This window comes from Tamandua tetradactyla, chromosome 15 (genome assembly GCF_023851605.1).
Source record: "Tamandua tetradactyla isolate mTamTet1 chromosome 15, mTamTet1.pri, whole genome shotgun sequence".
NCBI classification, from domain to species: Eukaryota; Metazoa; Chordata; class Mammalia; order Pilosa; family Myrmecophagidae; genus Tamandua; species Tamandua tetradactyla.
Genome location: NC_135341.1, coordinates 66581687 through 66604900, shown reverse-complemented (window position 1 = coordinate 66604900; position 23214 = coordinate 66581687). Strand labels below are relative to the sequence as shown.

Sequence of the window (23214 nt, the reverse complement as noted above, 5' to 3'; positions counted from 1 at the left end):
AAAATACATTAAAATTTTTAAATATTACAAATCTCTCCATTGCACTAGCCACATTCCAAGCACCCAATAGTCACAAATGACAAGTGGCTCACATATTGTACAGCATAAATAAAGAGTATTTTCAACATCACATAAATTTCTACTGAATACTGCTGACTACAGTCTAAAGCCAGGACTTCCAATATTGTTTTTTTTTTAGTCACTAATGTTTTATCAGCACTTTCGCTCAATCCCTTTCCAAGATACAATCAAAATCACCAGCACCAGTGTGCCCTACTCTATCCCAGGTTTTCCTATATACTAAGTATCTATTCCACTCATTTTATTTTTAAAATTGATTTCTTCTATTAAGTATAATATTACCTCCATTTCATAATAGTTAATTCAGACAAGAGAAACTAAAGAGACTAGAGAGTAATTGCTTTAGGTTTGAATGAGGTCACAATAAAAGCATATATGAAGCCAGTACTATTTTTATAGGGGGAATAGAACAGAATGTCATTCCAGAAGTTCTTCCTTAGAACTTCACATGCCTAATTTTTGCAGATTGCTGCTGCCAGTGTAAGAAAACATATGCTATATAGTAATGATATTTAATTTTCAAATCAACTCTAAAAATTTGTATTTCTATTTCTCTTTATCAATTGTTCCCAAACTTTGCTAGTCAGGAAACTCATCTAGGGCTCTTGTTAAAATACGCAAATCCTGGAAGACTCCACTTGGTGTGGAATAAAAATCTCTAGGAAACGAACCTCAGAATCTGTGTTTTTAAAATGCATCCCTAGGGCGGGCCATGGTGGCTCAGCAGGCAGAGTTCTCGCCTGCCATGCCAGAGACCTGGGTTCGATTTCCCTGTGCCTTCCCATGCCAAAAAAAGTAAATAAAAATAAATAAAATGCATCCCTAGTAAGTCTTGCAATCAGAGCCACATTTAGAAAACATTCTCTTATATCCAAAAAGAAATTGCAGTGTCTATAGGTTCTTTTCCTGAAATCAATGCCAACCTTTCTCTTATTTTTATGATGTGCATCTACTATATTTCATAGTCCACACTGGGAGAGAGAAGCAGAAAAGAATGATGGAATGAAGAATTTACAAAAGCACTGCCAATGAAAATACATTGCTAATCACATGCATTATTTTCAATTTACCAGTAGCCATATTTTAAAAAGTAATAAGAAATAGTTGAAATAATTTTAATAGTATATTTTATATAACCCAATATATTCAAAGCATGATCATTTCAACATGTACATAATATAAAAATCATTGAGATATATTTACATTTTGTTTTTACAAAGTCTTAGAAATCTAGTTTACCCCTAGAGCACATCCTTATTTAGACTTGCCACTTTTCAAGGGCTCAATGGCTAAGGTGGTAAATGCAGATTTAGAAAACATTGTTTTTTTGGTACTATGAAGATAAACAGTAACATTAATTGTGTTACACATTTATCTTGTACAAAATTGCATCAATTCATGGGCATCTTATAATGATCGGACTTGTCAAGGTTGAAAATAAAGAGAAAACCATGGACACCATTTATGAAAATACTACAGCCAGGATTTGGAGTTTCTTGGAGGTACTATCTCTATCCTTATCTTATGAAAGAAAAGGTATTGCATTAAAGAATATAATAGAGAATATATCCTAACTTTTTTAGTAGGCATTAAGCAAGCATTAATTCTGGAAATTCCTTATATTTTTAACAAAATAAGAGCAATGTGTGTATTACTTCTTAAGCTACTCAGAACATCAAACTTTTTTCCAATGGTCTCTCCAAATACAGTATCCTGAAAAGGCTCCCACCTCTAGGAAGACTTGAAGAAAGACTGTGAGATGCCATCACATTCCTGTAAGAGCTGTTAACTAAATCCTCAATCTTTTTATACAATCCCTGTAAATAAGTACCAGATAAATTTTTTCTCATTCTTTTTTGAAAAAGAGAAAAGTAGGACTATAGATCTAGCCAGCTATCAAGACAAGGACTCCAACAGCAATCCATTTCTTTGATAATATGCTCCCTGAGTTAGACAAAGTCACAAGAAACACTTTAAGTGTTTTATTTCCCTAGTTGCTTACCCTAAATTCAATGTATGCATTATTTTTTAGGATATACACTAAATTCATAGAAGAAAATTTCCTGGACATTGGCATTGAACCAATAATTCTGTATCATATCTAACCTCATGTATACTCAATGTGTTTGAAAACATAATTGCTTAGTATTTGTATCATTGCTTACTAATACCAAAATGAAATGATCAAGAGTTAGGATATCAAAAAGAGAATTAGGGGCAAAATGACCAAAAATTATTTTGTCAATCTAAAAATTAACATGCATAAGAATAATGTTGACATTTTCCTTTTCTGCATGTAGGTATTTCCTTCTTTAACATGTACATACAGCCACATACACACACACTCATGAACTCACATATATCTTTTGTAATAAGGAATACAGCTACAGATTTCCTGAGGTCTTATTATTGAAGAAATTTGAATATATGATATTGAACACAGTGACAGATATTTTTAGCTAAACTTCCACTCTCTAGTCTCCCAGTTCCGTACAAATAGAACCCCAGTTTATTTGGTGACAATGTTCCCCAGCCTACCTTGCCATTAGGCTGCCCATGTGACACAATGACAAACAATTGAATGGCAGCAGAAATTTCTGGTTGGAACATTTAGTTAAGCTCTTTACAACAGAGAAGACCTAGTATTTCATTTGCCACTTTTTTTTTTTTACTGCCCTTCACATTTCCTCTTCTTGCCTAAAATGTAGACTTCCTGTCTGGAGATCAATTTGCCATTTTTTCTCCAGATTAATGAGCAGGAGGAAGATGTCTCACCCTAAAGATGGTGTAGTAGCTGGTTCAGGTATCACCGTGGTCAGGTGGTGGTGCGCAGTTGTTCTGCGGCTATGGACTTAAATCATCAGCATGTGAAATTCATCTACAGCTGATTGCATCTGCGGTGGGCTAAGGGGAATGCCTTCTGCAATAAGTGAAATTTAATTTAATTCACCAAAGGCTTAAAAGGAGAGCTCAGCAGAACTCAACATAGCACAGCACACCTCAGCTCGGCACTCAGAACTGGCTCAGACCCAGGCATTAGAAGATGAAAGTAATGACCCCAGGGAAAGTTGGTTGAACCCAGAGACCAGGAGGGAAGGCTAGTAGACATCATGTGTACCTTTCCATGTGAAGAGAAATCCAGCTGCCTTTCCTCTGGAGAACTGTAAATTTGTAACCAAATAAATCCCTTTTATAAAAGCCAGTCTGTTTCACATGTATTGCATTACATCAGCCTTAGAAAAGTTAAAGGTGGTGAAGTGAAAAACCAGAATAATCTTGAGTGCATGATGGCAACATGGAATTACTCTTTCAGCACCAGCCATCCCAGACTTGAAAAAAAATAAAGCTCCAAATAAGTTTTCATGTCTCTACCTCATAATCACATGAGTATGGAAGTTACAGACTTGGGCAAATAATACCTTTCAAAAAGTTGCTGGAGATTGGTGCATGCAACTGCAGACTAGAATGAATAGAAAATAGTTTCTGAATTCTTTTACCCAAAGCTGAGATTAGTTCACTTAGTAACATTTCCTGAAAAAATGAAGAAAGACTTTGAGAAAATTGAAGAACATTTTTTAATATATTTGCAATGCCATCATTTTTCAGAAGGAAGAGGTAGCCCAAATGGTAATGACAGTCTCTCCTCTTCATGGCTGCTGCCTCATAGTAAAAATGCTAAAAAGTCTGTTGGTTTCCAGTTTGTGTTAGGAAAATCTTCTGTCCCTGCTCTGATTTTCCTGAGTGTATTGGCTTGAGTCTTATTAACACATGGATGATGAAATGATGGGAGAAATCAATTATTAGGAAGAAAGTTTTGAAAGATTTGCCCAGGGGAATTAAAGATATTAATAGGGTCATCTTGAATTTGCTAAGGCTCTGAGTTGAGAAAACCAGAAAGCAGTTCACTTTAACTCAAAAAGTCTCCAAGCACTGTCAGAAACATCCTGCAGTGTCCACAAACAGGAGCTGCATTGTGCTGATAAGAAAGAGAAAGTAATTTCTTACGTATAATATATAAACTCCTCAAATTGATTTTTGAATCTGCTCTTTCCAAATTGTCTATTCCATAGCTCATCTTGATATTTTTGTTGCCTAGGAAGCCAATTGTGATGGCTAGTGCATGCCAAACACATAGTTGTGTCTTACCTTGACTTATATGAAATCATAAGATTGTCCATCTGCTTCAGATGCAAATATTTTATCAGATGTTGGATTCCACCAGGAAGCTGAGACGTTGTCAGTTATCAATTCTGATATGCATTTTTGAAGATGGCTTTGCTACAACCTACTAGGTTTCTTTCAATAGAAAGAATTATAAATAATTTTTAGAGGGAAGGAAAATATTTCTAGAAAACCAAGAGTTGTGGAAATAAAAACCAAGCAAATAATTTAAAATAATAAAGTTAACATATTGCAGAAATATAAAGGTTGATACAATTTATGAAAACATTGTATGTAGTAATTATTAAACTCATAAAATATTATATAATATATGCAAATATCATTGAATTTACGAAAATTTGAACATGCCCTTGGCAAAGATAAGATGGTATGTCCATTCTTTTAATGCACTTATTTTAATGTTACTGGCTCAATATGTATGGACTGCATAAAATGAAATATGTAGATATGTGTCATTAGCATTATTCTTTTTTGAAATCGTATAGCATGAGGGTAACCATTTTTCACTTAATTTAAATGATAAAGGCAAGAACTTATATAGTCCATTAAAGAACACTGCTTTTTTAACTTAAAAAGGCAAAATGCTCATTTATCTATTATGTTTATATATAAGATAAAAGTGGCAGAGTATAGGGATATGAGTATTGGAATTTCTTCAAATATATGAAAGGAGCACATTTGTAAATGCTCAGTGGATCGAATGAAATAATATAGTCAAACTAAAAGTCTCTCTCTCTCTCTCCAAAAGACATGCAGGATGAAACCCTTTTGAATACACTTGTCCTGTTCCAGGTGAATACCCACGAAAGCAACTATGACTTCTCTCTCTCCACTTTGTGCTGTGGCTGTAGAGACGAGGGATGTGGCCCTAATGTCTAGCCCAAACTAACACTCTGGACTAATGCTAGCAGAGGCAGTGCACATCCCCTCCCCTGCCACACTGGGCACTGTGGCCTCAGATACAGTGGAAGGAGCCCTGCTGACTATCAAGCAGCTTCCTTCCAACACCCTAAGGAAAAAGACCTTGTTGAATATCTCTGCATTGATGCAAGACCCTGTGCCTCCCCTTCCCTACATCACTGCTCTTGTCACAGAGACTACAGGGTAGAGCACTGTCAAATACCTTTCTCCTGCACTAGGTAAATGACAGCAAAGAGACAACTGCAAACTCCCAAGAAGGCCATGGTGGAAGGAATATGGAAAGAGGTGAGTTAAATAAAGGGAAGCTTTAAATCAGTATGTGAAAACCTGTACACACTCTGGAGCAGCCCATGCACAAAACCAACCAGAATCAACACAGCACCATTGCCCAGATTTCAGATTGGCTTCTGAGCAGCACACAAGTGGAACAGACTAGATAAATACTGCAAAGGCTCTGAATACTAAATTGACATTGCAACCACAGCCCACAGAAAAGAGCCAGGACATGCATTGTGAGCATCAGTGTGTTACCTAAAACAGAAGATTTAAATAAGAGGCAGAGTCTCAGAAAATAACACCCAGCATACAAAAAGAATAATACACCATGGTTAAGTTGGGTTTATTGCAGGAATGCAAGGCAGGTGCAATGTTGAAAAAATCAATCAAGCTAAAGAAAAGCAATCAATCTAAAGGAAAAAAACTATAGGATCATGTCTTGGATGGGGAAAAAGCAATTTAAAAAACTCAATATCCATTAATGATAAAAAACAGGATTCTGCCTTTTATTTTAAAAGCTCTGTGTGTGTGTGTGTGTGTGTGTGTGTGTGTGTGTGTGTCCATACATACGCTTAGGTTAAATGGAAACATAAACCAAAAAAACAGTGAAATTGGTTACCTAGAAGGAGAAGGAAAGGAACAAGGCAGAGAGAAGAGACATTGAAGCAGGATTCTCTGAATGTACCTGGCTTTAAAATTTGATTTTGGATCCATACAAATGTTTTACATAATTACTAAGCAAACAAATTTTAAAAAGAGCTAAAACTTTTAACAAAGTGATATAATTAAATAAGTTGGAGACTTAACCACAGGATTATTCTGAGTAAATTTAAAGAACTCTGAATACATATCCCTGATAGATGTATTCTAAGGATAAAATAAACTACGAGGATAACTGAAATGGTACTCATGTATAAAACAATATATTTGATGTGCATATGTATAAAATAAGTAATTATGTCAATGTTTTTAGCAACCTTATTTTCCATGTAGGATAGAAGAGATAGAAAAGGGATATAAATGTAAAATTGAAAGTTAATAAGTAAATATAAACTGAATTATTAAACTTAAATGTAAAATATTAGTATAAATGCACTTTATTCTATTTAGCATAAGTCCTACTTTTTAACTGTTACCATGAAAAGTCCTGGAAGTAATGATGGATACAGTAGCAATGCACATCCTGATAACTGAGATTGTTGTCTTTTACCAACATTTCCAACATAGAAAAACTATGATTTATTGGGAAAATTACTGCTTCTTAAGACTGGCAAGGAAATATTCAAGACAAGACTGGGATACATTTTATATTAGAAAACAAGAAAGCTATTAAAGAATATTATGCTATTACACAATAGATGCCATGGCAAAAAGACCAGGTATCAATAGAAGAGGCTCCCAATTCCGAAGAATGTAAATTACAACAAGAACAAAAATAACAAATGTAATAGATTGAATACTTATCAAAAATCTTAAAATGTGAGCACTAATAATGATAATAAAAACCACACAAAACAGAACTCAGACATATTTAGAGGTTACTAATGTAAAGCACCAATTCATTATTTGAAAACTGATAAAGAAAGGAAGTAATTTAGCATTTATTCTGCCTGCACTATATGAACTGTAACTCAGGAAGTCAAATAATTGATGAGGAGAGGTAATTTTTTATAGAAGAATTTTAGCTAATTGACCCAGAAGGAAAGCTAAAATTAGATTATCACCATTTTGCAACCCCTAATGAAATTATGTATCTAGGCAATGGCAATCAATTATTGCCAAGCCATATGGTGAAAGGTAAAGAGTATAATGAATAGATGAGAGTAATAAAACTTACACCCATTGATCAATCTCAACATCACAGAAAAGGAGACAATCAAACATTTTGGGCCTTTGATAAATTGCTATAGAAAGTACATTGAACCACCAACAAAATATTCTTGCCAAAAACAACCAAATAAACCTGAATCTTATCAAGTCTTTAAGATATAACTATGTGTTTACAGAAAATACAGGGAAGAGAGGAGCAAGTGCTATGTCACCAAAGGGATGCAATCAGTCAAACTCAGAACATGGGAAATTCTACAGGAAAATGATCTGGTCTATTCAATAAAAAAATGAGGGAAAACTGTTATAGATTAAAAGCACTTTCAAGTATTATTAAATACCTGTCAACCAAATACCATTCTTTTTACCTTGTTTGGAACTTGATTTGAATAACCAAACGTAAAAATACAGTAATGGGGCAGTTGGGGAGAATTTGAATACTAACTGGATGTTAGATGCTGCTAAGCAATTAATGTGTTTATTTGGGTTTGATAATGATGGTGTTTATTTTTTACATATTTTTAAATAAAGAGTTTTTATCTTTTAGAGGTACATTCTGAAATATTTATAGATGAAAAAGTCTTATCACTAGGAATTGCTTGATATAATCCATTAGGGTATAGGAGTGGTAAGGAAATGGGGGAAAGGTAATACTGAAATAAAATATATGATCTATATCAGGTTATAATTTGATAACTGTGGAAGTTTAGCGATGAAGATTCATTGGGCAATACTCCACATTTATATATATATTAATATATATATAAAATACATATATATATGTATTTTAAATATTATATATTAAAAATTATAGTCATTTTCTGGAATAGGAAAGTTATAATTTAAATTTATACCTGGTTATATTAAATATGCTGTTAGATGTTCAAAAATAAACACTAAAAAAAGGAAAGAGAAAGAATAATAAGATGAGAGAGAAAAAAGGAAACATCAGGAAAGTAGAATAGAAATCTCACAATAAAAAGTTAGAAATGAATTCAATTTATGATAATCACAATCAATAGAAATAGATTAAACACCAGAATTAAAAGACAAAGACTGTTAAGTGAAATTTAAAAAACAGAATAGCTATATGTTCTTTATCAGAAACTCAAACCTAAAACAAGATAACACAAAAAGTATGAAATTAAAACTATGGGAAAATATATACCAGCCAAACACTGAATATAAAGAAAAGATGGGATTGTTATATTAACATAGCTAGAATTATGCCTCAAGGAAAAAAATAGTAGAGGTAAACATTTGTATATATTGATAATAGATTTAATTCACCAGGGAGAGACAAATTACATGTGTTTAAATATTCAAAATTATAAAGCAAATTTTGAAATTACTACCAGAAGAAATTGATAAATTACCATCATAGGGGGAAAGGCTATATAAATATACCTTTCATTAATAATAGATTAAGCATATAAAACCATTAAGAATATAGAGTATGTGAATAACACATTTCATAAATTTTATCTATTATATATACAATAATATCTATTACATATATCTATAACATTTTATTTCCAAACTGGAAAATAAACTCTTTTCAAGCACATTGACCTTATTCGAATCAATAAAGCCTGTCTCAATACATGTCAAAGAATAAGTATCATTCATCAGGTTATATATCCACAGAGCAAAAAAAAAAAAATTAGAAATCAATAGCAATAAAGAAAATAAAACATCAGAAGAAAGTTAAATGGGTGCACGGGTGGGTCAGTTGTAGAATGCTTGTCTTTCGTGTGGGAGACCCGGGTTCTATTCTCAGACCATGCACACCGCCCCCAAAAAAAGAAAATTAAAAGAAACACAATTCTAAATAATCTACTAATTAAAGAAAAAAAGCAATGGAAATTACAAACATACTTCAAGTTATGAAAATACTGCATATCAAAATATAAGGGAGACAATATCCAAAAGCAGAACATGATAAGAATAAGAGAAAAAAGTGATGAAATAGGAAACAAATATTGTTCTTTATAAAAACTAATAAATTGAAACATTTCTTGAAAGGAAAGCAGAGAGACAGTACAAATGAGCAAGACTGGGGATGGATGAAAAAGCTTCAGCTTATATTAAAAGAAAACTGAATAAATTTACGTGAAAAAATTTGAAAACCTTATTGGAAAAATCAAATTCTTAGAAAATGTAAGTTACAAAACTGACTCAGAAAATTTAAAATCTCAATCTTACAGAGAAAAATTTCTAAGTAATTTTTTGAGACAAGGAAAGTAGAAGGTGGTAAAATCTCAGGGCACTCTATCTCAGAAACTTACATTTAAAAAAACATCCTATTATAAGATCATCAAATCAAATGCAGCAGGAAATTTAATGAATGCAAACCCCCATAATCAAGTTGGCTTTATTTCAGGAAAGCAAGGTTGGTTTAATCAGAAAACTCAAATGATTATCTTAATAGATTGGAAAATAAGCATTTGAAAAAATTGTTTTTCAAAAATACTGTCATGATAAAAACTCCAACCTAATAAAAGGTAAATGAAACTTTCTTGGATCAATCAATGTACACAGAATAACAAAAGAATCTTCAGAAAATATATTTAATAATGAAAAGTTAAACATTCAATTTAAAATCAGAAATAAGAATGACTGATCTCTGCAAACTTCTTGGCAGTAAAGTATATTCCACCAATAGTCATAAAATAATGATGAACTTAACTTTCTAAAATTACAAAATGTTGTTCATCAAAAGATACCTTAAGGAGTGTAAAAAATGAGTCTAAGTAGGTTTTTTTCTGACAATGGATTACCATCTAGAATAGTCTAAAACTTTTGCAGATTAATAATAAGAAGCAAAACAACTTATCAAAGACTTGGATGAGCATCTCACAGAAGGACAAACACTAATTATCATCACAGTTGTGAAAAATGGTTCCTCTTCATTGACGATAAGGAAAATGTAAAATAAATCACAATGAGATGTCATTGCCCACTCAGCAAACTAGTAAACATTTAAAACTGGCTAAACCCAAGTGTTGATGGCTTGCCTGGCACCCTCATATTTTGCTGGTGAGCGTGTAAATTGTTACAACTATTTAACAAAACAATTTGCCATTACCAGAATAGTTAAAGATGCTTGCATCCTACAACCCAGTGATTCTACTCTGGGGTATATACTCTATAGGAGAGTGTGCAAAGATACAAATGGCAACATACACAAGAAAGTTTACAGAGGTTTTATTAACAAGGCAAAGCCTAGAAATAAACCAAAAGTATAGTTATAGTAACATGGCTTAATGAATTGCAGTACATTCATAAATTGGAAAACAATAGGAAATGAATGAGCTGAGATTGTGTACATCAACACGGATGAACATAATAATGAGTGAAAACATAATACTGAGTGAAAAGAGCAAGTGACCAAAGAATGCATACAGTCTTATATTTATAAATATAAAAAGTAGGCAAAATTACACAAGATATTGTTTACAGATATGTGCATATGTTACAAAGCTATAAAGAAAAGAAAGGAAATGGATTATTCAAAATTCAGGATGATAGATACTTGGGGAGGGGTCAGAAAGGAAGTGCTTTGCAATTAAAAAGGGTAACACAAGAGACTTCAAAGATACTGTAATTTTCTATTTCTAAAGCGGCAGAGTGGAGGCACAGGTGCTCTTTTTATTATCATCCTTTATGCTGCATACATATATTATATACACTTGTTAGTATCAGTAAAATGCTGCACAAAACCTTCACAGACTATAACTAGAGAATAGGTAGAAATTTCACATCATCCCTTATGTAGTTGCTTCTTCATACAAAAAATTTGATAGCTTACACAATTTGATAACACACTATTTGGGGCAACCTTAGGCATAAATCAGCACAACCAAATCTTCACTGATAAATTTCGGAGTGTTCTGAACTCCTGTGTGTATCTTAAGCATTGATTCATTGGACTTTTCAGGATTCATTACAAGTATAATACATTTGTGCTCCTGTCTCAGCCCCCAAACACTTCTACTCACTCACATGCACGATGCACGTATGGTGTATAAACACATTTGGCTTTCATTCACTTGTCTTTTCATCAGACAATACAGGCTCTCTCTGGGGATGAAGTCAAGCATTGCTATGTTCAGATGAATTTTCTGGCCCAAGGAGATAATTTTGCACACAGTCAATAGCAATATCCCAGAAGTGAACCAGAAAGCTCAAACAGTGAAACAAAATTCAATAGCAATATCAGAGCAGAAAATTCCTTAACCACAGAGAGTATGTTTTCCAAAGAATACACACAAAATATGGAACACATAGTACTTACATATGATCAAAGCAAATTGTGCCACATTGTCAGATAAGGTGGAAAGAGGGGCATCCCTACCCCCACCACCCCCACTGACACACACACAACAAAACTTCTGATTGTATTCCCCAAGGGGTCTTAATTGCTTAAGCTTATTGAAATTTACGTGAATGGATTGCACAGAGTTGTTCATCAAACTTCACAGAGGTGAAGTTTTCACTTTATTCAGAAATTATTAAATTTTTAACCTATTTAATGAGGCATGAAAGCAAGACACAAATGTGAAGGAAAGCATTTTTCACATAGACTCTGTGTTTTATTAGAGTAAAATGGTGTATTTCTCTCATTCCCCAAACAGTGCACGGCCATTTGTGCAAACTTAAAACTGAAAGGCGATGACATAAGGTGACTAATTAAACCACAACTTCTTTCAAAAGATATCACAGTACAGTGCACAACCCAAGGTCTTGAGATTTCTGAGCAGCACAGCTAAGGCTTGCCCCTGACATTGTTTAAACAACTTTATATTCAAGATAATGTATCTATGCATATGGGCAGAGATACATTCACAAATATAATCACTGTATGCGTCATTTGATCTTATTTATTTTATATATAGTGATCATACATTTAATTCTATATATGAATAGTATAACAGTGTGTGTATTCATATATATAAATATATATGGTTATTTAGTTATATCCATTGCCTAGATTTTATTTTAAGAGCCTGATATGGAATGGTGGTGAAACTAAGTAGAACTGAAATGAAACTACACGATCAATGTGGGAGTTTCAGTATATCAAATATATTAGATATGGATGAAAATGGAATAATTTAATTTTTAATAAATAAAGAGTTTAAGGGAAAAAGCAGAAATTGTTCTAAAATTCCCAACTGAGAAAAACTGATGACTATTTTTATATCATAAAGAAATGGTGGGGAAAAGTCAGATTGCTCTTTTTGCCCTATAATGCTGATTGTAGCTATAATATGATAATGTGGCATTTCAAACAAAATTACTTTCATTAGAAATGCTATGTGTAGATTCTCTTTAGGAATTTAATCTATTTGGATTTTAAAATGGAGACTCCCACATCATTTAAATATTGATCCAGTTTTCTTCGAGATTTTTCAAAGTTTATATGTGTCAATACCACATAGGTCACTCACAACGCAAAATTCTCTTCTTTGAATGTTTGCACCTTCCTTTTCTTCCTGCCAATAGTTAATGGATGCACACATTGATGCAAAATAGGAAAATAATGTGATTATTCTTCCCTCCCCCCAAAACGTTTTAATTTGACAAACTCTCTTAACTGGAATGTTAAAAAGAAATTGAGGTCCAGGTGAAATTCCACCCTCTCCATGAAGCTTGCATCTAATCTATTTTATTGTTTCCTTTCTCACTTACTTTTTTTGCCAGAAATATTTTCTCACTTTAATATACAATATTTTAGATTCTTCTCAAAATATTTTCTGTGTTTATGTGTTGTCTCCCTATATCAGGCAGACTGTTTTTAGCTTCAAGAAACAGAACACCCAATTAGAACTGACTTAAGAATTGTGCATTTTTTGCAAATAACAAAAAAAGTGTAGGGCTAGTTGGTCCCAAGGTTGTTTCAGTGGTTTCAAACCTCATGAAAGACCGGGTTCTTTAACTTCACTCTGCTTTCCTCAACCTGCTACCTTGTCTTTTCTCACAGTCACAAAATGGTCACAGAAATTCAAACACAAAGTCTTCACAGTGCAACATTTAAGAGCAGGATAAAAGCGGGGAAGAGCAGGAAGAGGAGAAAGAGGTGCTCTTACCTATCTCTGTTTCATATAAGTCAAACAGGTTAATTTTTCCCACAAACTCTCCAGCAGGCTTGCCCCAGGTAACTTTGGCCAGAAATAGGTCACATGGACATGTCCAGGAGCAAATGAAGCTGGGGAAAAAAAATAACCGGTCTTCATATTTTCCATCATGGAAGGGAGACTCTGCCAAGAAGTTGGAAGAAAAGAATGGCTAGTATGTAGGAGACCAACACTGTCTACCACAATCCCCTACCTGATTGTGAGTTGTCTGAGGACTTAAGCTAAGTCCTCTTCTCCAGCAGAGAACTATGTCTCCAGACCTGTTGCAACTGCTGGTAGCCTAACAGCCCATATACCACTGGGACGATTCCCCTCAGTGGCAGTAGTCAGAGGAAATCATTGATTAAGATACAGAGAGGAATATGGTTATTGGTGTCTAACCTGCATACGGATGTGGGGGGACACAAGGGAGAGAGGAATTCTTCAGGTAGCACTCTGTCTGGAAGTTACTCTATTTCTTCAGAAAGTGTGGGTGATCTAGTTAACTTCTGCAACTGTCCAAACAGACAGAAAAGTGAGCAATGTTGGGATCACAGACAGATATTTTGCAGAACATGCACTTTAAGTGTTTGTGGGGAAGATGCTTCTTAATTCCAGCATTTCATAGATATCTGGAGTCTTTGTACAGTAATAAATACTCTGCTGATCATTAAGCAATTGCAGGAAGCCAACTAGAGAATTCTCTGCAAATTAGTATACACAGAGAAGAAATGGGAGGATTAATGAAGAATCTGGAACTGAAAGAAAACTGTCCTTCAGGACAGTCATGTGTTCTCAGGATCCTTTTCTGGGGGCACCTGAATGAAATAGTGAAGAGACTAAACTTCAAAGTCAAGTTGAACCTTGAAGTTTCAAGGTTCTGCCACCAATTCAACCATACAGCTTATATCAATGCATTGGGCCTCCAGTTCCACATCTATAAAGTGGAGATTGTAATACTACCCATCTCATCTATGGTTGTGAGAATGAAATTAGGTAATACACGCAGCATGCTTTGAACATTGGCCAACACACTGTAACTATTTAATGCCTATTAGTCTCTATCAGTGAAACTCTTCATGTCTGAATCAGGGTATTGGTGATCTTTCATGAAGAGATTTAAAATTAATACCACAACCTCATTGCATATTGTTTCTTTTGTAATAATGCATCTTTAAAACAGCTGTTCCATAAACTATGCACATGCATGGGCACACATCTGAGGTCACTGGATCATTTTAGGCCTTCTATGAGCTTCATAGAATCGACTGACAAAGACTCATTTCAAATATTTTTAAAGAGATCCAGTGACATTTATAGGCAAGGAGCACCCCTCGTAAAATGGGATGGTAACTGATTTAAGTTTATTTGTATCTCAAGATGCCATATGCTACACTAGATCAGTAAAATCACTTGTTGAACTGAATTCACATAATAGGTAGTTTATATTTCATCCAAATTTCATATAGGAAGTGTATCAGTAATCACACCGATACTCTCCTTATGTGGATAAACTGGAGTGCCTTTATTTTGAAGAATTCCAAATACTCTCAGAATGCTGAAGGATAAAAAATTAGAAAAAAGAATAATTCTCTGAGGAGTTATAGCCTCAGGAGAGAGATCTGTGAAATGTGCATGACATTTTGGCACTTCATTCAAATGCAATTTCTGTTCTTTTTGAAGTTTTCCTTTCACTGGTTAAATGTATGGTGCAAGAAGAAACATGCAGGACTTGTAGCATATGTTTCTGTCTATATTCACAGAGTATTGGTTAAAGAGCTCAATATATTGTGGGCAATTCGTCTTCTGCTAGTTTACCTGGATAAATACCATATGAATCAGTTGTATTGGATATTAAGGAGAACTTGACTTACAGTTTATGCATTTTTATCTGATTACCTTGGTTTCTTTTCTTCCTTACTCTATCCTTACAACTAAACCTGGAAATATTGTCAATAAACTAATGACAAAGATAAAGCAAAAATTAACACTACGCATTTTACAAAGAAACAAATTTGGACTGGTTTTAGTTTCTACAAAGCAGAACCATATTTCCTCAACAAAATATTCCCTTCAATATGCACATCTGTGTTGAGGAGGAATTTATAGCTGCAAGGACACATATATTCATCTTGAACATGATATCCCTGAAGTTCAGTTCCTGGGAAAGAGAAAGATGTTCATAGAAAGCTTTTGGTAAACCTAGAAGTTGGCATGTGTCATATTTTAAATGTCTCCTAAATGATATGATCAAAAATACATTTCATTATATTTTGTCACCCACTAGAGAAAAAAGCAAAACAGAATGGGGAGGGAATTTTATTGCTTTTTAAAATAATACAGGAAGCTTTTAAGAGTGCTCTGACTTGAACACAGCCTAACTGACTTTGGCATTCATGCCTTCCCATGAGAAAATTTGGGCACATGGTTTGCCATTTGCTCACTAACAAAATATTCCTTATCTACCATGTTTCAGGAAGGTATGGATACAGTGTACCTGGTGGAGAATAAAACAAACCAAGTGTATTTGTTTCCTATTCCTGCTGTAACACACTACTACAAATTTCGTGGCTTAAAACAATGCAAATTTATTCTCTTACAGCTGTGGGGAGCTGGAAGTCTGAAATAAGTTTCGCTGGGATAAAGTCCAAATGTTGGCAGGACTGTTTCTTTCTGGAGGCTCAGGAGAAGAATGTGTTTCCTTGCCTTTTCCATTTTTTAAAGACCACCTTTGCTCCTTGCTCGTACCCTTTTCTTCAGCCTTCAAAGGCCATCATTACAACCCCTGGTTCAATCTTTCATCTCCTTTTTCTAACTTTGACCCTCTTGCCTCCCTCTAATAAAAACTTTTGTGATCATATCAGGCCCACTCAAACAATTGAGAGTAATTTCCCCACCTCAAGATCCATAACTTAATCTCATCTTTTGAGCCCCTTTTGCCATGTGAGATAATGTATTCACAGGCACTGGGGATTAGAATGTGGGCTTATGGGGGTGGGGGGCATGATTCCATCTACAACATCAAGTATTTGCTTTCATGTAGCTTACCTTCTAGGGGAGAAGACAATGACTGTGCAAACAAATCAAAAAAGCACATAAGGTCAGGAAATGATATGCACTACAAAAATTTTAAAAGGGCAACAGGAGAGTATTTCAATATGAAAGGGGAGGCTATTTTTATCTGTGGTACTCAGAGAAAGCCTCTAAAGTATGAGATTTGAAGTTTAAATGATGAAAAAGAGGAAAAGAGCTTTCCAGTTGAGAAGAACAGTGTTTTAGTTTGTAAGCTGTCAGAATGTGATATACCAAAAATGGAAGGGCTTTTAAAAAGGGGGATTTATTAAGGTGCAAGTTTACAATTCTAAGGCCATGAAAATGGCCCAGTTAAGACAAGTCTATAAAAATGTCCAAATTAAGGGATCCAGAAAAAGATATCTTGGTTCAAGGTTGATGATGTTTGGGATTTCTCTCTCAGCTGGAAAGGCACATGGCAATGTCTGCTAGCTTTCTCTCCATGCTTCTTAAGTGGCTTCCCAGGGGCTCTGTCCATTCTGCTGGTTCTGAAGCATTTTCCAAAATGGTTCCCTCTTAAAAGACTCTAGTAAGGAACCCCACCTTGAATGGGTGGAGACACATCTCCATGGAAACCACCTAATCAAAAGTTACCACCCACAATTGGGTAGAACATCTCTATGGAATCAATTTAAAAGGGCCTACCCAGCAATATTGAATGAGAATTGAAGGACATGGCTTTTCTGGGGTACATAATAGCTTCAAACTGGTACAAACAGCAAGTGCAAAGGCCCAGCATCAGCAACAACCTTGGCATTTTAGAGTGTAAAAAGGCCTTTTTGGTGGCTTAGAGAGGAATGCTATACCCTGACCAAGCTAGTCTGTGTAGGTCATGGCAAAAAGCGTGCATAGTATTTAAATTAGAAAGGAAAGCAAAGGGGAAGGCATGATAAGGTTTATCCTTGAAAAGATCACTTTGGTTGTTCTTTAAAAAAGAATGGACTGGAGAGGGTCAAGCTGGGAAAAGCTGAAGTACTCCAGGTTGGAGGTGATGGCATCTGGACTGTACAGTTTTTGAGAGGGAGATGTGAGAAGTTACTGGCATGTATTTTAGAAGTAGCCCGCCTCCCCAAATTTGCACTTAGGTCTCTATGCTGGCAAAAATGCAAACCCTATAACCATCAGATTGACACTATCTCTACTATGTATCTACATAATGACTACAATGAATAGTCTGGAATTGTTGTCTAGGTAATTTGGTCAAGAAGTTGATTTGACTGTTACTTGTCCAACTGAGATGACCACATGCTTGGCTGAATTGATTGGATTGAGCTCTTATTTTAGCAATGTTGACATAGCTGTCACCATTTCTACAGTATCCTGTGCTATACACTTACATTACTCTGATCTAAAACTATTTGGAATTCTCTTAGTAGGTACCCTCTCGGCTATGTTGGGAAAAGCCTCTACATATAATTTGTACTGATGTTGAATTGATGGCTGTTTGATGGCTGTTTGATTCTGTAGCCAAAACTGTATTTGCTTAGCCATTCTTAGTCAGTGCTTGTTTGCTTTCTTTCCTTTTTTTCCCGATCCTGTCTGTCCACAGTAAGGCTGAACTCTGGCCAACATCTTGCTCACAGTATCTTCATTAGCGGAGTTGTGGAATGCGCCTGTCAAATTTTAAGTAGGTGTTCCATGTTTTTGATTTATTTTCCTTAGTAAATATTTGTGTCTGGAAATTCTGATTGCAATGTACAAAGAAACCTTGTACTCCTGGGGAAAAAAATAAGCATATCCTATATTTGCCATTGCCCTAGGATAGACAGAAACTCTGGAATATATCTGGAGGAAAGCATTCATGCATTTGATCCAGTTTATTCTCCAAGTTCATTTGGAGGGTGTCATGCCATGAATTGGCTTTTAAAGCTGATGAAAAAAAAAATTCTGTTAAAAACTAGTATTTGGTTTTCAAGAGTAAAACTTCTTGAAACTAAACAAGACAAATTCTGGGACTTCAGAATTTATGTACAAACAGAAACTAGAGACTGAATCTAAGAATTAAAGGAAATGTTTTCTTGACATTTCTTCTCAGACAAAATTAACACATGAGGTTGTTTTTAGAGGAACAATTTCAATAACTCTGTAAAAACATTTTACTTAAAAATTTCCCTTCCATTGCTACCTGGAATGCTCTTTCTCTTAAATTCTATCTTTTTTTTTTCTCAAAATTCAGCTATTCTAGTGTTCTTCCTTGTTTAACATCACTTGTGGGGGGTGGAGGAGGGAATAATCGTATTTACCTTATAGGACTGCTATGATGAAAAAGAGGAAAATGTATACAAAATAGTGAGGCTGGAGCAGAGAAGCTACTCAGAAGTATTGTTTTTCTTGTATATTCCTTCAACCCTTTGCGGTTGATTCTTTGACAGTTTGTTCTTGATTAATGATTCCTGGACTAGGAACAACAAATCTCTGCTTTATTCCATGCTAGTAGTAGTGTTTGAACTTAAATTCAGACCTTTTTACACTCAATTCAGAGATTATTCATCCCCCTTAGCTATTAATTCATTCAATAAATATTTACTGAGCTTCTTCTCAGTTCAAATCACCCTCACTCTATCTCTGAACACAACCTTTGGGAAATCAGACCAATGGAGACTTGCCACAGCTCCTCTGACCTCTGGGGAGGTGGATTGCTTCTTTCTCTGTTGGACGTCAACATGCACAGGACTCCTTCCCAGGTCACAGCTCCAACTCTGGAGTCAGACAACTGAGTCTTATGAATTATGGATTGGTATGGTTAGCTGCAGTACGTAGAATTTCAGCTATCTTTTCTTAGTAATATATTTTAAACTGCATGACTTCATCCTCATATCAAAATAGCCTCCAATTTGAAAATACTAAGAGGCTTACATGCAGATGTTCATACTTAAAACATCTTATGAGAAATGGAATGAGAAATGTGCTCTAGAATATAAACATTTTGACATTAAAATGCACTATCCCTTTGACTAGCATGGGTGGCACTGCTCCAGATTTACATTTAAAACAATAAAAATCAACCCAGTGGATTTTCTGGACAGTGATGCTGAAATAAATTTATCTTCTGCTTCCTTCTGGCTTGACTTCTTCAAGCTCATCTTTTTGAAATTTTTGCTTTTAAATAAAATGTACATTACTGAATATATTAAGAAACCATGGGTCATCTTCAATTCTTTTCCTCCATATCTATTTTCATTTTTAAAAGATTCAATAAAAATACGGAAATAATTAGAGCATTTTCTTCCTTAGTGTAACAAATCTTAAAGGAAATCAACACATCCCTATAATGTTGTCTGCCTCTTAACATTTTATAGTTAGACTTATCACAGGCTGTCAGGGTTTGATGATGAATAATAAACATTGTTGTAAACACATAATTCAAAATCACTGGTGCTCAGTCACTATTTCTAAGTAGAAATTACTTCACATGTAGTACAGTGCCTTGTATTCTCATGGATTAGAAAAGAAGATGATGTCTCATGGTCACATTAATGTATAATATGGGAACTTGCTCTTCATTTGCTAGGAGCATCTTTCAAAATAAAAAATCAGAGCTGCCCTAGACAATGCCCTGCATGATTGGAGATACATATATAAAGCTTTATGTTACTCACTTTCTCCTTCCTGGAGTAGTCCAATGATTACATGGGTTGAACAGGAAGGTGGTGAGATTCTCAGCACCAAGGGCATTTAAGTAAAAACCAGCATTGTTTCACAAGTGTAATCATGTGTCATTGGGTGTAATGTTCCAAAGGTCCTGGATGACATTTTAGGTCCTTTGGAACTTGAAGATGATCTGATTGTATGAGTTCCTCTGCTCCCATTGTCATCTTCTTCTAGAACTCAGTCATTAAGAAGGAAAAGAGCCATGAACCAGATATTCCCTTAACTACTCTGACTTTACTTTAGGACATCTCTGTGGTCAAAAACTTTTTTTTTTTGTATGCTGTATGGTGGGGGTCACATTTCATTCTTTTTCCATGTAATACTTCATTATTGCAGGACCATTTGTTGATTTTTGGGGGGAGGGAGCAGAGGAAGAACATGGGCCAGGAATTGAACCTAGGTCTCCCACATGGCAGGCGAAACTTCTACCATTGAACTACCCTTGCACCCACTGTGGTAAAAAAAATTTTCGATGAGAATATTTTAATGTCTTATAAAATCAATCTCACTTCCCCATGTATGCTTTGCATCCACAGGGATCATCTTACCAGGATCATGACATTTTCTACTCACATATCCTTATGAATTTAATCATTCATCCATTCAACAAAGGTTTATTGAGCACCTATACCAGACATGGCAGAAATCAAAACAGGAAGGAATTCATCCTCATTGGGTTTTCTTTCAATCAGGTTTTTAGCATGGTATAGGAAATTTGAAATTAGTATCAAAAGACTTGGACTAAAGCTATGAAGCTGAAACTTAGCAAATGGATAACTTCAGGCAAATGATGTAATATTCCTGGCCCTTAGCCGACTTCTCTGTAAAATGGGGAAAAATAATGTCTACCTCCCATTTAATCATGAGCTTGAACAATAGTGCCTGCTTGAGTGACTAGGCTAGCCCAAAGGAGGCATACAGTGATGGGATATATTTGAATGTGCTGGCAAGTAGTCATTTAAAATACACAAATGATAAAGCTATTTTAGAAGTGTTACTAAATTGGAAATGTGAAAAAGACATTTTATGACTCATTTTATAGTGATAATGAAACTAAAACACAAAATATTTTTATTTTATCTAAATGTGCTCTTTGAGAACTATAACAAAAAGAAAAAGAAGAAGAAGAAGGTACAGAAAGGGTTCTATATGAGAAGCTAATGAGATGGTTCTATAACACCACGTTCTCATTCCATTTCGCATGCACAAAGCTGAAGCAGATTTTGGTGTTTGCTTATCTGACATCCAATTTTATCCCCCACCAAGAACACCAGTTTTATTCAGAGAGCCACAAAGTCCCTGATACTCAAAGCTGACCTCACGCTCCCATATGTGTATCTCCAAGTTTAAACCACGCATCAAAATCCCATCCCTTTACAAAGAGTAGGTCAGAAATGGACTTGCAACAAAATTTAAACAATGAGACACAAATGATCCATTTGTTGAAAGTTCCTGTTTACTTACCTGGGAGGTATTCTAAGAGTGGTCTCTTTCTCTTACCAGATGTGAATAAGTAAGAAGCCCATCGGCCGCCATCCTACAGCATCTTTGGATGAAGATGGCACCTCGGACTGTCGAATGTGAGGGGAGAGATGGGTGTCGCTTCTGTCACTGATCTGTTGGATGAACTGATGTCAAACTTTACCCTACTTTTGCATTTCCCACTAAAGAAGCCAATAAAAAGCCCCATTTAAAAACAATTTAAAATTATATTTTCTGTTACTTGAACATACCCTAAGTGATGGAATGGCCTAGCAAATGCTAGGAACATTTCTGGCCTTAAACAAATCCACTTACTAACTGGCATATAGTTATGGCCCTAAATGAATTTTTATTTACTGAAATTTAGTTATTAAAAATCAGATCTATTAAAGGTGGCGCCATATGTGAAGAATTAATAAATGCTCAATAGCTAAGAATGAAAGAAGAAAATTAATGGGGGATATTTATAGTTGTGTGTGTGTGTGTGTATAGATTTTGGGAAAAGAAGCAAAAGGAGGTATAGTTCTTGGTTAAATAAATACTGTGTGGATATGTAGCAAATGACAAATGATCTTTCTCCATTGTAAAATTTGTTTTGAACCTTTTTTCCACCAGTACATTGCCCATGCTGCTTCCAATCATCCTTCAGGTGCATTATGTTTCCTACTAAAATCCCCACAGACCTCTCAGGAATGTGGCAAATACAATGTGATTTGGAGGTTGGATCAAAATGAGTCTACTTAAAAAAAAAAAAGTTACTTAAACCAAATACATATGTTCACTAAGTTAAGAGACACAAATAATAAATATGAACAGATGGTCTAATAGAAAAAAGCTAAAAGCCACGGGAAAATAGAAATGAAGCCTAAAAGAGGGAAACTTTTATATGTCATTTAGAAAGGTTTTTGGTAAACCAGAAATTATACCTGAAACTATATTATTACAGAGAAAGGGGATCTGTTTACGCTTCTGTCGTTCATAACTGACATTTCCAGTAGAAGGAAATATATTCTAGGTCTAATAATAATTGTCCCTCTAATTAAACCTCTTTCAATTTGATATCCTGAGATTGTGTTCCATAATTCCTCAACTGTTGTAAAAGAAAAGTATATTAATGGGTCCTGAATATAATTTTTAAAAATCATAGGGGAATTTGAGATTTATATTTTTGAGTGGAGCAGGGAGGGGCTAAGTCTATAGTTGCCAGGAAGCCCATGAGGTCAGGTGGACAAGAAAGAATGTGTAATCTTTTCACTAATATACTTATTCATTGTCAACCACATTGTGACAATTAAGATTTATTAGAGGGTTTATTTTAATTGCAAATGATAGAAGCAAACAAAAGGAAAAAATGTTATGCTATAGAGCTAATTTTGAGTTAGTTTGCTATTCCATCTCTGAATCTATAAAAGAGGAGATTTAGAAGTGGTACCAAGAAAGAAACATAAGTAAGGAGTGCAATTAAGTCATTTTGGAGTCACTTTTTCAATTAACACCAAACTCTCGATCAGTGATCAATTGTTCTGTTGCTCTTTCCACTTCTTTATTTCTTCTCCCAACCAAATTTAGGACTTAAATATTTTTGTACTTTTGCACATTAGAC

General features: G+C 34.7%; 1 long non-coding RNA gene across 1 annotated transcript in view; it reads left to right on the top strand.

The window, feature by feature from the left end:
- The window catches only part of LOC143658028 (uncharacterized), a 65883-nt gene extending 44071 nt beyond the window's left edge, over nt 1-21812 (top strand). Inside the window, exon 3 of the long non-coding RNA XR_013163079.1 lies at nt 21633-21812. This is a non-coding gene — a long non-coding RNA (uncharacterized LOC143658028). The remainder of the gene's footprint in view (nt 1-21632) is intronic.
- Nucleotides 21813-23214: the final 1402 nt, after the last annotated feature.